Source organism: Solanum lycopersicum, chromosome 4 (assembly GCF_036512215.1).
Source record: "Solanum lycopersicum chromosome 4, SLM_r2.1".
NCBI classification, from domain to species: Eukaryota; Viridiplantae; Streptophyta; class Magnoliopsida; order Solanales; family Solanaceae; genus Solanum; species Solanum lycopersicum.
The window spans coordinates 51,364,134-51,380,318 of record NC_090803.1 but is presented as its reverse complement, the minus strand read 5'-3'; the positions used below and the strand labels follow the sequence as shown (position 1 = coordinate 51,380,318).

The 16,185-nt window shown below is 33.2% G+C and overlaps 1 long non-coding RNA gene across 1 annotated transcript; it reads right to left on the bottom strand.

The window, feature by feature from the left end:
- Positions 1-903: 903 nt before the first annotated feature.
- Positions 904-1,542, bottom strand: LOC138347914 (uncharacterized). Its single transcript, XR_011220475.1, has 2 exons — positions 1,213-1,542; positions 904-1,128 (listed from the first exon to the last, which is right to left on the bottom strand). It is a non-coding gene; the product is annotated as an uncharacterized lncRNA (long non-coding RNA).
- Between the last annotated feature and the right edge of the window lie 14,643 nt (positions 1,543-16,185).

Sequence of the window (16,185 nt, the reverse complement as noted above, 5' to 3'; positions counted from 1 at the left end):
AAAAATACATCTCATTCATCTTTTTAAAACTTAATTTTTCAAAATCTATTGCTTGAATTTACTTATAGGCATATATTTTTTTTTCAATTTAAAATTTTCTTGATAGATTTTTTACCAAATCTAAATAAATAAAACTGAAAGTATGTGTAAGAGCTAACTAATCTTTCACATTTGTCAATAAGAAAAATTTTGAGCGTGAGGAAGACGAAAAATGGTGATTTTTATTTTTTATGGTGAAGGGTAGAGGGTGGGGAGGAAGAAGATGAAGTGAAAATATGGAAAATGAGTATATATATATATAGAGAGAGAGAGAGATAGAGAGAGAATTTTGCACCTTTTTAAAAAATATTATTTATTTTTAAATAATTAATTTCTGATGTGTCATTAAAAAATAATAATAATACTAATGTGTCATTAAAATATGACGTGGAATATCATGTGTAAATTGAGTGTAATACACACACACAAATGCTGAGAAAAGGATTTGAAATATTGTGTTTGAATGAGTTTAAGGGTTCAGTTGGCAAAATCAAAAGTACAAAGGTCCAACTTACAAACGGAGCCAAGTACGAGGGTCTACCAGGTCATTACGCCTTATAATTATTATAGGCGGAATTAAACTATCAAATCGATGAGTTTAAAATGTTATCCTTTTAACACTGAATGAATTTATTTTTTTTCCAAATTATGAGTTCGAAAATAATAATTGTTGAATTTTTGTTAAATTTCATCTAAAATTTAATTATTAGAATAAAAAATATTGGGCTCAGATAAATTTATAGCGAAACAACTTAATCAGACATCAACCCTTTCCAATAATTTTTTCATTTGTTTTTTTCTATTACTACGTGTTTTTTGTTGTAGATTACTTAACTTCTTATATTGTAGAATATACAAACTGAATTATGAGAAAAGTTGTAATATATTCCATGAAATGAAAATTACAGTACAACTAGAATTTCTGAAGAGAAAGCTAAAATTTAGTTTTAATAATGCCTAACATCACCCCTTGCTACTGAAGAATAAGCATGTAAAAATGCATTTTGATTGGAAATTTTGATGACCAACACTACTTTTCGCCGGTTGTTGTCCTCGCATGTTTTTGACAGAACTCAAATACTTATCATGCTGCAAAATAAAAGACCATATAAACTTAGTAATCAATTTACTAGAAAATTTCATAAATGAATATTTGATAAAATGAAAATTAACCTCAGTTTCCATATGGTCACAATCATTACAAAACTTAATAAAAAGTTTATCTGTTCTTCTTCCGCAGCATAGGTTGCCATACTACTCTCCAATTCATATAAGAAGGTGACTGATTTCCGTTCGAGGTCAAGTAATTTTTCAAACTTCTCGATCTTCTCATTAAGAAACAGAAGAACCATGAAAACATCAAGAAGATTGTTAAAAAAGAAGACAAAAGACAAAGAAATATAAGAACATCTAAGAAAAACTTGATCAAATCTTGAATCTTTGAAGTCATTGATAAGGAAAATCTAGAGCAATATAAGAATAAAGAAACTTGATTTATTTTAGATTTACTTGCTTCTCACAAAAGGAAAACCCCCTTTAAATAGATGTCTTCAAAATATTTTTACCAAATATAATATTTAATGTTCACGTGGTTATAGAAAGTTAACAAATTTTATGAGATTTTATAGAAGTCCAAAAGTGGTAAGGAATTAGTTTAATTGTTAAATTTAATGAGATGAATTGAATATGAATCTATCCGAAAGTATAAAGAGGCAATTGGTCTTAAATAATTAATAATTAAATTATTCGAATGCTAAATTACAAATGTAAGATATAATGGTTGTTTTCCTAAATAAGGATATCCTTGTAGATATTATGAGCGACATGTTTGATTTTGCACCCTTTAACGTGTATATATATATATATATGTGTGTGTGTGTGTTCACCCTAAGCCATTTTTTTGTAAAATAATGAAATCACTCTTTATAAAATATTATAAAAGGACAAGGGGAGAGCGACTGATCATACTGAAATTGCATGTCTTAAGTTTTCCTTGGGACAGTGAGCTAATTTGATTTTCTGGTAACTCAATGACTTCAATAGATACATTTGGTAACTCGATGACTTCAGTAGCTATACACTCGCGTGTACAAGTCAACTCGTAAAGTCAAATCGAATCGACGAATCAAATCAAACCGAAAAAATGATTTGTGATTTGGTTTAGTTGGTTTGGCGTTGGAAAAAAAAATCGACCACTCTTGGCTTGGTTTGGTATTCAACGAAAAAAAGTCATATCGTACCCAAATCAAACCGACATAATATAAATATATAATTTTATTTATTTATAGATAAAAAATACTATTTATAATCTACTTTGTTAATATATTTTTAGTTAGTTTATGATTTTTAATGTTTATACATATATTATTTCAAATTTGGGCTTGTAAGGTTTTGTAAATACTTCATTTTGTACTAAGATCAAAAGTTACATTAATATTATTATAGTTTTTCAAATTTGAAGTTAACAATTTACTTTATAAATGATTCGTTTTGTATTCAGTTTGATTGTTGCCTTTGATCTTATTAATATAACATACTGAACATTGATATTTTTTTTAAAAAAATTGTACTCATGTGCATTTTATCGTCTTTTGGAAGATTTTTATTCACTTATCATTTTTATGTTTAGCTTATCACACAGGTAAGTGAAAAAATATTTGATCTCTCTTTCAAACAACGTATAGTTATAAAAAACTGAAAAAGCTGAAATAACCCCGAATGAACAGACTAAAACCGAAATCGAAAAAATCGACTTTATATGGTTTGATTTTTGTTTTTTAGATTTAATAAATCGACATGATTGATTTATATTTTTTTTAATAAAAAACCAAACCGAACCAACCTATGTACACCCTTACTATATGCATCCCAACTTATGACATTGTCCACTTAAGGCCGACTTAAAACACGTCACTAGTGTGTAAGACCTATGTACACCCCTACAATACATATCCAATATCTCTCCTATATTTTGCCGATGTGTACTTCTTATGTTAACTTGGATTGTCATATACACCCCTTCTTATGGACTCAACGTCACCTAATGTGATTTGCCTAAACTCAACACAAAGTTCATCCCACGTTACTCATATTTACGTAATCTTAGTTGGACTTTGTTTCACATCGACAAGGCTTCCACATCTTGATCATGATGTTATTTATAATAGGCCAACCCACTAGTGATGTTGTCCACTTAGATCCTAGGCTACGACAACTTTAAATCGTATTACTAATGTGTAACACCTTCTTATTTATATATCCAACATATCTCTTGTATTATTTTTGTTGATGTAAGACTTCTTATTTTAAGGTGGGATGTTATAATATATGTGAAGTGTCAGTATAGAATTTGTAATGTTTGCATGAACTATCTTAAATTTGATAGAGTGTGTTTGAATGAGTGAATTTTGGATCATGATTAATGATTAATCTTTCTGTGCAAATCATATTTGTAAGTAACCTTGTCTGAATATCTCATTGGATAGGATGAGTTGTTTGAGGTTGAATAAAAGCTTTAAGTATGAAGTGATGATCTGGTGTGTATTTACACATCCATTCACTCTATTTTACCCATAATTTAGCTAAGTTCTGAGTATAATCTTATGAACATCTATATGTTTATTGTATATTTGATTTAATGAGCTAATAGATATGATTTGGTTGATTTCCAACAATTAAAAAATAAGAAATGATCTAAAAATTGGATCGGAGTGTAGTTAAGTGTTCGGGACTAAAATACAATAATTAATGTCACTTGAGCTTATTGAGGACCAAAAATAGCTGATCATATACTAGACTTCTACAAAGTTGTAATCTTACTATCGTGTTAGAGACTTTTACTCTCTTTTCTTTTCCGCTCCTCGTCACCATATGGGAGGAACAAAGAAACATAAAAAATAAGGTCCTATTAACTTGTTCTGACCTAGGATAATAAGATTGGTCTTACTTCATCTCGAGAAAGGAAAGAAGATCATGATGTTGAATATTATTCGGGCGTGGAGGACGATGCACTATCTATTTCTCACAATCTTGAATTTTATTATATCAAAATAAGGACTCGCTTCAGTTTTACAATCTTGATTACACTTGTTGCTTGCTTCAGCAACACTCCTTACTTGAGCACTCCCTTTTGTTTGCTCTCTTGCTTACTTTCTTTCTTTGTTACTTAGTCGCTTGCATAGAACTCAAATGGACCACCTCTATTTATAGGATGTGATTGAAAAATCTTGCTAAGTATATTTTTCTACTCTATTGAAGAATATTTCTTCAATTACTTAATTCTAGAACTATCCTATCTAGAACATTTCTAGACTATTTTCCTTCAGTTCTCCATAACTCTGGAATATTCTAGATTTTTCTTAACTTGCCCTAAGTACATAATTAAGTTGGTGATGAATTCTTAAAACTCCCCCTCGACATCAACTTAATTTTTCCTTCGTCCATTGTGAGCGATTCTTGCTCTGCAAGCATCATGACGTCCATGCCGTTTAAGAAACTCCTCCTTCATCGGATTATTCTGATCCATACTCTTTGAAGCTTCTTCAAATATAGTAGCATCTTTATTGTAAATCATCTCTGTTAGTGTTGCATTTTAATACTTGGTCTTTGAGCATTTCAATTGTGTCTTCCTTCCTAGTTGAGGTTGCAGATTTTTTTCGTCTTTTTTTTGCAACATTTCTTGAGTTTCATATACTCTTTTTTTCCATGAATTGTTATTTTTTCCGTTTGAAAATATCTCTTCTGTATGTGCGCTATTGTCATGACCCAATATTAGACGTGATGACACTCTCTTATCCCATCAAGACAAGTCAGACAAAAATTCAATTTTTAGAATAAAGTGCGGAAATTTTATAATTAAATCCAAAAAAGTACCCCCAAAATCTGGCTGTCACGTGTACAAGCCTCTAAAGTATTACAATTGATTCAAAAGAAAAACTCAAGTCTCAAATGATCTTGTTTCTAGAATAGAACAAGTTCATAATTAAGGAGAAAGAAAGCCTGTTGAGACGACAAACAACTACCTCACAAATCTTCAAGAAGCCTCGAAAAAGAAGAGAATATCAAGTACCATAAAAATTCAGGCTCATAACCTACAAAAATTTGTAGAAGCAAGGGGTGAGTACCAAATCACACGGTACTCAGCAAGTAAATCCCTAAATACAAGCTAAGGGGATAAAATGCGGGCACTCCTACCACCCCAACCGAACCTGCACAACTACAACCTACATACAAATCAGCCCAAGCTAACAGCTCAGAATTTACATAGCATGTAACTCAACAACAACACTTAGATAAATTACATATCCTCCACAACAACACTTTTTCCAATTACATACCCCAACAACAACACTTCAACAAAATTACATATTCTCAACAACAACACTTCAACAAATTACATATCCTCAATAACAACACTTCAAAAATATTACGTATCCTCAACAACAACACTTTACATATCCTCAATAACAAGCTCAGTATTCAACAATCACCAGTTCCGCAGAAAGGCAATAACAAGATCAGCAAGAAACATATCAAGTTCACTAATGATAAGTATGTGCAATGCAATGGAATACAATGTCAGGTATAATGATGCATGTCTGACCTAGTGAAACACACCCGCTGTCTCTTAGTACGGGACCCATGGGGCACATATATGTCCATGCATCTGTCGCGGTGCACGACACAACTCTTGGTAATAGTAACCATTGCGGCACGCGATAAGTCCCTAAAAATATAGTAACCATCGCGGCGCTCGATACATCCCTCGAAATGGTACATCCTCTTTAAGTTCTCATTTTTTTCTCAATGCACATAACAAATCACAACCATGTCTTAAAATAATGCAAATGACATGCTCACACAAATAAAGAGGATATGACCAGTTTCAACATCAACAATGACTCAACAAGCCTTTCAAACCATTCTTCATTATCAACATATCACACTCAAGCGATTATTCACATTTACCCTTTGTTTTCATCATTAGTATTAATCAATGTGGATAAGTCAATCCATCACCAAGTCCCATTACTCCCAAACATATAGCACAAGGCAATACACGCATTTCATACACTTAACAAGAGTTTAGAAATCCACTTGTCTCTAATAGTCGAACAATTACTCCAAAACTTGAGTCTTTCTCTTTCAACCGACTTCCAAATAATACAATGTATTCAAATATATAATCACAATAAGATTTCGAAACTAACAACAATCATATGTCTAACTTAGACCAAAAACTCACTCAAAAATATAATAAATTTCCTAAATCTTGATTCCAATGAATAGGTCAAATCTCATATTTTCTAGTTTCAAATATAGAGTTAAGTCATAATTTTTCCAAACATTACCATCCTAACAGTTTTCCTATACTATAATACACTCAATTTAATTACATATAATATTGTAACAAAGCCATGCTTAATTATATAAGGAGGGATTATCAAATTGATTTGAAAAGGATAATAAGAAACAGAACAATTAACTTCTTATAATAATAATAATAATTATTTTCCTTTTGTTGCAAAGTTATAAACCTCCCCCCAACACGTACAACATCGTCATTCGCACCATTCTTTTCCTAACAACAAACACACCACAAAATAGTTTCTATCTCATTCCATAGTTATTAAAAATTTAGCAACTAATTACCTGAATGTATGCCTTTCGGTTTCCACGTCCGCCGCCTCTCAACCGAGGTAAAATTTTCTATTCCATTCCTTATCTTATTTTCTTAGTTAATTATATTAAAAGTAATAAACCTTAGTAACTTATTTTAATATGGGTCAAATAGTATTAATAAATTATGAAATTGCCCATTAACCACCAACTAACTAAATAAATTATTTAATATATACCCATCAATTAAACAATCATAGCTAAATAAATAGTTTAAAATTTTCAAATCAACTTCACCAATTAATCAAAAATAATTGTTTAATAAATATTTTCAATTAAATTATCATAATTATTGAATAGCTCAAAAATCTCCAAAAAAATAATTTTCCGGATCATTATAGCTATATTTTTCAGATACCTCGTATTCTTGTTCAGCCTTACTTCTTTGTCCTTCTTCTTTAAGTTTATATTGCAGCTCTTGTTGGGTTTTATTTGCCCTAAATTTCTTACCATAAATAGGTTTTCCTTGTAGGAAAAAGGTTTTGGATTGACTAATCCTTTTCTTGTAGGAAAAGGTTTAGGATTCCATAAATAGAGACATGTTCCTTCTAATTTAATTAGCATTCACAATGTAGTCTTAAGGGCTTTGAGAGTTTTGGTTAGAGGGAGAATTTGTGGGTCACAAGATTGATATGTTATCACTTGTGTGAACCTCCCATGTATTCTGAGTGAATTTGGTTGAGGTTGTTTCCCTCTGTATTTGTACTCTCATATTTATAGTGGATTGCTCATCTCCTCTGTGGACGTAGGTCGATTGACCGAACCACGTTAAATCTATGTGTCTTTTGGTATATTTCTCGTTGTCTTCTTACTCGTGATCTTTTGAGGTTTGCTTTGCTAGCCTTCCGCGTTTACACCTGCTTATTTTCGATCCTAACAGCTCTTGCTCCAATTTCCTTGAATCTGGCTAGGAGACTTTGTTGTACCACCAAGTTAGTGCTTCATCAAGTCACATAAGTTTTCTTGGTTGGCATGACGTATATTTATTCTAACCTTCTCCTTTCCATTATTGGCATGCTTATAACTTTTAAATTTCGATATACTTTTACGTCATTTGGCCTAAACAAGACATAGTGACCAAAATCTGTTAGTTGTGATACATATAATAAGTTCTTCTTCATACCTGAAATATGTTAGACATTTTGAAGTTCCACTTGTCTAGAATTATGATGAGGCACGAACACCGTCTTGTCAATATGAGTTATTGATATTTTTGAATTATTTTGTAGTCTCCACTACTCGACCACCTTTATATTCGCTCATGTTAATGAGATTTTTATCATCACCAATCATGTGATTTGAACATCCTGAATCAACGATTCAATCATGTTCAAAATCGACCAATTTTTCACCCATAGTTGCAAGTGCAATTCTCTCTTCTTTGTTAGAGTGACAGATGACAAGCTCCTCTTCTTCATTAGTTTCTTCAACTGCATAAGAGGTCTCAAAATCCCAAACTTCTTCTTCATCTTTCTTATTTTGAGTAGAAGTTGGTACATTACCTTCAATTTTCTTGTACCAACAGTCTCTCACATAATGTCCTTTCTTTCCACAATTGTAGCATTTCTGCATTTGCCGATTGTTGAAGCCTTTGTTGGTTGTCTTGGTCTCCCCCTATCCGTGAGCTTTTCTCCGCTTCTCTTTTTTATAGGCTCGCCTTTTGTTTAAGAGCGTCTTATCTTCGTCTTTTATAGTAAGACTTGATAATGGCTTCTGCAGATCTTTTTCATTTGCATCAGATTTTCCAACTCAGACAAAGTTGGTTCTGTGGCCCACCCTCGTGTGCTTGTGATTATGCCTTTGTATTCTGTCCTTAGACCATGAACAATAATTCTCCTCATACTTTTTTCTGTTATAGTATTCTCTGGATCTAATTTTGATATTTCATCAGATAAAGATTTTACCTTTGAGAAGTATTGACTGATTGTCATATTCTATTGAGAGATCGACAAAAGCTCATTTTCAAGCCTTTGTAATCTCGTATCATTCTTTTTTGTAAAAATCATCGTTAAGGTGTCCCAATCTTCTTTGGGTGTCTTGGCATTCTTAATTCGTTGTAATAACTCATAATCAATTGTTTAAGAGAGAACAAACATGGGTCTTTCAGCTTTGGCCTTCCACTTTTTTGCTGCTTCAACATTTGTTGGTGGTGTGGTGTCTAATCCACCGATGATATCCCATAATTCCTGACCGAGAAAGTAATATTGCATTCTCGTTCTCCATGATCCGTAGTTGCTTACGTTGAGCTTCTCAACGCTATTGAGAGTGTTTGCGCAGTCTGCCATTGAGAAGTGCCTCACAACTTGTAGCCTCTGACAATAGCTTGTAGGATTTTCTTTAAGTTCCTACCTCGCTCTTATCCACCAGGATCTGATACCAGTTATTGAATATTATTCAGGCGTGGAGATGATGGGTACTATCGATTTCTCACAATCCTTAATTTTATTATACCAAAGTAAGGACCCGCTTCGATATTACAATCTTGATCACACTTGTTGCTTGCTTCAACAACACTCCTTACTTGAGCACTCACTTTTGTTCGATCTCTTGCTTACTTTCTTTCTTGGTTACTTAGTTGCTTGCATACAACTCAAATGGACCACCTCTATTTATAGGAGGTGATGGAACAATCTAACTAAGTATATTTTTCTACTCTATTCTAGAATATTCCTTCAACTACTTAATTCTAGAACCTTCCCATGTAGAACATTTCTAGCCTATTCTCCATAACTCTGGAATATTTTAGATTTTTCTTGACTTTCCTTAAGTACATAATTAAGTTGGTGATGAATTCTTAACGCATGGTACCCTAAATAATCATCTATTTGATGCACATGAATGATCATTTTTGGAGATTTTGTAGACTATATATTGATGATGTCAATAGTCCTTTTTTTTCTTCCTTTAGGCGATTTAGGATCAGAAAACGAGAGAAGAAAGAAGTTAGAGGTATCCGGGTAGAACCAGGAGCGGCGTGCCCCATATGCGTTAGGAGGCCTAGGGAGACACGCCTGCAGTGCGCCAGAAAGGTGCTTTACACCAGCAAGTCTGGCGCAGCGCGCCCCAAATGCGCCCAAATCGGTGTTTTTTGCCCAGTTTTCATAGATAACTCTTTTTAAGTCATTATAAGGTACAATAACACTTTCTAATTATTCTAATTACATCAAATGATTTCTAAACACCTAGAAATCACCAAAGAATGTGAATCATAACCTTGAATGCATAATCTAATTCAAGAAAAGTTAAGATCAAAGTCGGAAAAGTTAAGAAGTAAGTCAAAGCAAAGTTCTTAAAGGTTTTCAACAGTTTTTATTAAACGTCTTAATTACGTTTTAAGGCTCAAGTTCAAGTTAAAGTGAAGAGTAAAAAGTTGAAGTATTTTTTTTCAAGAAATATAAGGGGACTAAGTATTACCTAAGAGTTGACTTAAGATCAAAAGTTTCAAGTTAAGCGAAGAGTAAATAGTTGGATTCATTTATCAAAGATTATAAGAGAACCAAGTATTTCCTAAAAGTTCATAAATATTTCCACATTTAAGTTAAGAGGAAACTAAGATTTCCCAAAAGAGTTTTGAACAAGAAAATGAACATTGATTCCAAGAGAGCTTTTTAAAGCTAAGTGTTGAGCAATTATCTCAACCCAAAGAAAGAAAGTTGTTTTAAAAGCATGAGCTAAAGTATGTTCTGGGAGTAGAATTGAGCACCGATGTGGGGGATGAGTTGTTTGAGGTCGAACAAAAGCTTTAAGTATGAAGAGGTGATCTTGTGTGTATTTACGCATCCAATCACTATATTTTACCCATAATTTAGCTAAGATCTGAGTATAATCTTTTGAACATCCATATGTTTATCATGTATTTAATTTAATGAGCTAAAGATATGATTTGGTTGATTTCGAAGAAAAAAAATAAAAAACAAGAAAAGACCCCAAAAATGGATCGGAATGTAATTGAATGTTCCGGACTAAAATACAATAAATAATGTTTCTTGAGCTTATTGAGGACAAAAATAGCTGTCATATACTAGACTTCTACAAAGTCTTAATCTTAATATCGTGTTAGAGACTTTTTGTCACGAACCAAAATGGGTGTGATGACACTCGTCTTATCCCACCAAGACAAGTCAGCCTAAAACACAACATCTAACAAAGTGCTGAAATAAAAAGAAGTCCAATACTATTTTCTATAACGAAAACACAGTCAACTTAATTCAATCCCCATAATCAGATTGTCACGTCTACAAGCCTCAAATGTAAATATTAGAATTGAAATAAAAATACAAGTCTAAAAATTCAAGTAAAAACAAAGTCATAAACTAGAGTAGAAAAGTTCGCTGAGATGAAAAACAACTACCTCACAATCCTCCACAAGATATCTTGGAAACAAAGAGAATTAAAGGTATCATGAAGATCCGGGCTCGTAACCTACAAAAATTTGTAGAAGTAAGGGGTGAGTATCAAACCACGCGGTATCCAACAAGAAAACCTCTAAACAAAAGTTAAGTGAACAAAATACGGGTACTCCTTACACCCTATCTAAACCTCCACGCTACAGCCTAACAGTTCAAAGTTTACCAAACACACAACTCAATAACTCTATCAACTTACACATTCTCAATAACAACTCAATATTAAACAGTCACAAGTTTCAGAGAAACACTCACAAGATCAGCAAAACAAGTGTTCAAGTTTATCAATAATAAAAATGCGTAATACCATGAGATGCAATGTCAAGTATAGTGATGCATGTCTTCCCTAATGATACACACCCGCTGTCTCTCAGTCTGGGACCCATGGGGGACATATCTGTCGATGCATCTATCGCGGCGCATGACACGTCCCTTGATAATAGTAATTATCGCGGAGCATGATACGTTCCTCAAAATATAATATCCATCGCAGCGTGCGATACGACCTCGAAATGGTACATCCTCATATCACTTAACTCTTATCACAACCATGTCTCAGATACAATGCAAGTGACATGCTCAAAACAAAAATGAGGATATAACCATTTTGATAACAAAACACAATTTGCAATAAGGAATACAACACCAATAAATAAGCAACAAGTCTCCAAATCATTCTCAACACCACACAAGGAAATACATGAATATCATACGCTTAACAAGAGTTTAGAAATCCAGTTGCCTTAGCCACTCGAATAATCACTCTAGGACTTGAGTCTTCCCTTTCCGTTGAGCTTCCAAATCGATGCAATCTATTCAAGTATATAAATTCACAATAAGGTTTCGGAACTAACACCACCAACATTATTATGTGTTTAATCTTGACCTAATAATTCACCCAAATTTATGATCAAATACATAATCTTGTTTCCAACTAACATTTCAGCTATCATATTTTTCAAGTTCCAAGTCTAAGGTTAAATCTAATTTTTTAAAAGTTATCCCTCAATTCTTAAAACTAATGCAAAATAGGGACTGACCAATTATCACAATCCTCCACAAGATATCTCGGAAACAAAGAGAATGGAAGGTATCATGAAGATCCGGGCTCATAACCTCCAAAAACTTGTAGAAGTAAGAGGTGCGTACCAAACCACGCGGTATCCAATAAGCAAACCTCTAAACACAAGTTAAGTGAACAAAATACGGGGACTCCTTACACCCTATCTAAACCTCCACGCTACAGCCTAACAGTTTAATATTTACCAAACACACAACTCAATAACCACACTCTATCAACTTATACATTCTCAATAACAACTCAATATTCAACAGTCACAAGTTTCAGAGGAACACTCACAAGATCAGCAAAACAAGTGTTCAAGTTTATCAATAATAAAAATGTTTAATGCCATGAGATGCAATATCAAGTATAGTGATGCATGTCTTCCTTAATGATACACACCCGCTGTCTCTCAGTCTGGGACCCATGGGGGACATTTCTGTCGATGCATCTATCGCGGCGCATTGCACGTCCCTTGATAATAGTAACTATCGGGAAACATGATACGTTCCTCGAAATATAATATCCATCGCGGCGTACGATACGACCTCGAAATGGTACATCCTCATATCACTTAACTCTTATCACAACCATGTCTCAGATACAATGCAAGTGACATGCTCAAAAGAAAAATGAGGAGATAACCGTTTTGATAACAAAACACAATTTGCAACAAGGAATACAACACCAACAAATAAGCAACAAGTCTCCAAATCATTCTCAACACCAAACAAGGAAATACACGAATTTCATACGCTTAACAAGAGTTTAGAAATCCACTTGCCTTAGCCACTCGAATAATCACTCTAGGACTTGAGTCTTCCCTTTCCGTTGATCTTCCAAATTGATGCAATCTATTCAAGTATATAAATTCACAATAAGGTTTCGAAACTAACAACACCAACATTATTATGTGTTTAATCTTGACCTAATAATTCACCCAAATTTATGATCAAATACGTAATCTTGTTACCAACTAACATTTCAGCTATCTTATTTTTCAAGTTCCAAGTCTAAGGTCAAATCTAAATTTTTAAAAGTTATCCCTCAATTCTTAAAACTAATGCAAAATAGGGACTGACCAATTATCAAATTAATGAAAAAAATATTTCATCCACTTATACATATATATTTCACCAATCATTACTTCTCAAATTTATCAGCCACCAATTCAACAACACTGCACCTACTAACTTATAATGAAAATTAACATTTTTTTCTTTTCTTATTCCCTTGAATTTTGAAAGCCGCCAAAATGTTGTAACATCATCATATGGCTTCAGAATGCCCAACTTCAATTTATTATACCTATTATTAATATTATCAAAATAATAGTATATAATTTTATACCTCCAACAAGCCCCAATTTCAATACATAGACCAGTGACTTTATTTCAACATTTTCTGTTCAATTTTTGTATTTTCTTTCACAACTAACGAGGTAGTAATACTTGTTTACATACACATAAGCCACCATATGATTTAGACATATTAGTGGTTTACCTGATGAAGATCTTGTGGCTGCCTTCGGCGTCTACAGGTAAAGTTCTCTGACTCTTTTGTCTTTTTCTTTCTTTTATTTAATTAATAAAATGATTATGTACTAAATGTGACAAACCCTAAACAATTTTATTCACTTTAACCCATGATGTATAGAGTATTATTACATGAATACTTTAGTCTATTAACTATCGATTTATTAACTCAAGTTACACTAATATTTAAAATTTCGAAAAATGACCTTCTGAGTCATTACACTTTTACTCTATTTTCTTTTCCGCCCTACGTCACCACACATGAGGACACAGAAACATAAAAAACAGAGTCCTATCAGCTTTTTCCAACCTAGGATAATAAGGTTTGTCTTATTTCATCTCGAGAAAGGAAAGAATATCATGGTACCCTAAATAATCACCTCTTTGATGCATAATGAATTATCATTTTCGAAGAGTTTGTAGAAAATCTATTGATGTTGTCAATAGTCCTTTTTTTCTTCCTTTACTACAAGATCCGAAAGTAGAAAGAAGCTGTATCAACAAATTAGGTTACTCACCGAGTAACATCCTAAATCTAAGTTCTATCTTCATTAGCTTTGCTCCTCCGCTTGAAAGCTAATGCAACTCCGGGTTCCATTTATTTTCTAGATAATATAGTAATAGAGTTAATTGATAGCTAATTTCATGCCCCAAGCTACACCCGAGACGCGGACACGGAACCTAGGACCACAAGTAATCACAAGCTAACCCTGTTAGCATGATCATGAGCATACTAAAGAATATAAATTGATGCGGAAGCTAAATAATAAATTAAACTCAAAAGATAGGGAATACCCATATTCTATAACTGAGATATTGGAAAACAATGAGTTTAATACAAAGGAAATATTAACTTAATACCAAGCTGAAAGTATGTTTGAAAATAGCCTCTAAACTGGACTAGAAATACATGGACAAGCCCCAGCTAAATCTAACCAAAATTATAACTAATAGACTAAATACTGACAATAAACTCATGACTATTGTCCTCGGAGATTGAGGATTCACCACTGAATCTGCTAAACTGAATATCAGAAATCGGTCTATGCGTGATATGGATGCTGAGAGCCTAAACCTACATCACGAGAAGATGTAGCGCACGTATGCGTCAGTCCTTACAAGGTATTGAGCATGTAGGATAGAATAAAGCTGAAATAAAAAATAAATGAAAAAGCACAAAAGCAAGTATAATAACTTGAAAATGATATAGAGAATTCTAAGCTAACTGAATACAATGACCAATTTATAACATGATGAAACTGAATACTGATAATTGGTCAATGCAAGAGAGTCCGACTGAACTGTGGGAGCTACTAATAACCGATAACAAAACCACATGAGCTAAATGTGGAGTCCGGTGTATATGCCCTATCAAGAAGACCCAATATACCCTGTCAAAGGTATAAAGGTATGCTGGCGTGATCACTAAACTGATTGCCCACAGAGAGGACTTACAACCTACTTAGCTAGTAGTTCTGGGACTAATTGGGTACGCTGAACCCTAGTCCAACTCGGTATTATGCTACTCCCATGAATAATGTAACTAACTGATTATGTCTGAATTTTTGTAATAACTGGATAGCTCAAAACTGAACACGCAACATTTAATTTGATAATGATGCATTAAAACTTAAGGCATATATAACTGAATAACTGAAATATCTGACTTAGCATGTGTAGATCAAGAACTAAAGAAATACAAAGCTAGGGTTTGGAAATTTATGCGATAAACTAAATAATAACTTTACCACTTGATTTAGAACATCTATTTAGTAAATTCATGAAGTTCTACAAAAGTTCTAGAAGCCCTAGGTTTATTTATGATAAGAGAATCAAGAATCTACCTGAAATGTAGGGATCCAATGGGTGAAAGGAACCCACTAGTGAAATCCCACATACCTAGTGATGAAATTAACTAGAGAAACACTTAGATTTCGGGGCTGGAACTGCTGGAACAATGATGCGTTCTTGAACTAGGGTTCTTGACCTTTTTCTCATTTCTTGCTTCTTAGTTTTCTAAGTTTTGATAATGATTTAACTTAGGGTAAGTTTTAATTATGTTTCCAGGTTTAAACTAACCAAAATATTATGATTTAGGGTCAAAACAGCGTATCTTAGGGCTTAAACAAAGTGGGAAAAGACCAAAAGACCCCTGGATAAATTGTTGTCGGACCAAACGATGACCTGTACAGATGATCCGTCGTTTGGTCCGTAGGTTGGGCCTGTTCGGTAGGACTTTACTAAAATGGGCATAACTCTCTACTCGGAGGTGGGATTTTATCAAGGTCGGTGGCTATGGAAACCTAATTCAATTATCTATATTTTTGTAGGTCATGGAACACCTAATTAATTTTGTGAAAAGAGTTATGACCATTTGAAATTAACCAAACTGCATTTCCCCCTTAACTGTCTGCTATTTCTCACCAACGGTCAGAATTATGAACCATAGGTCCATCTACGGACT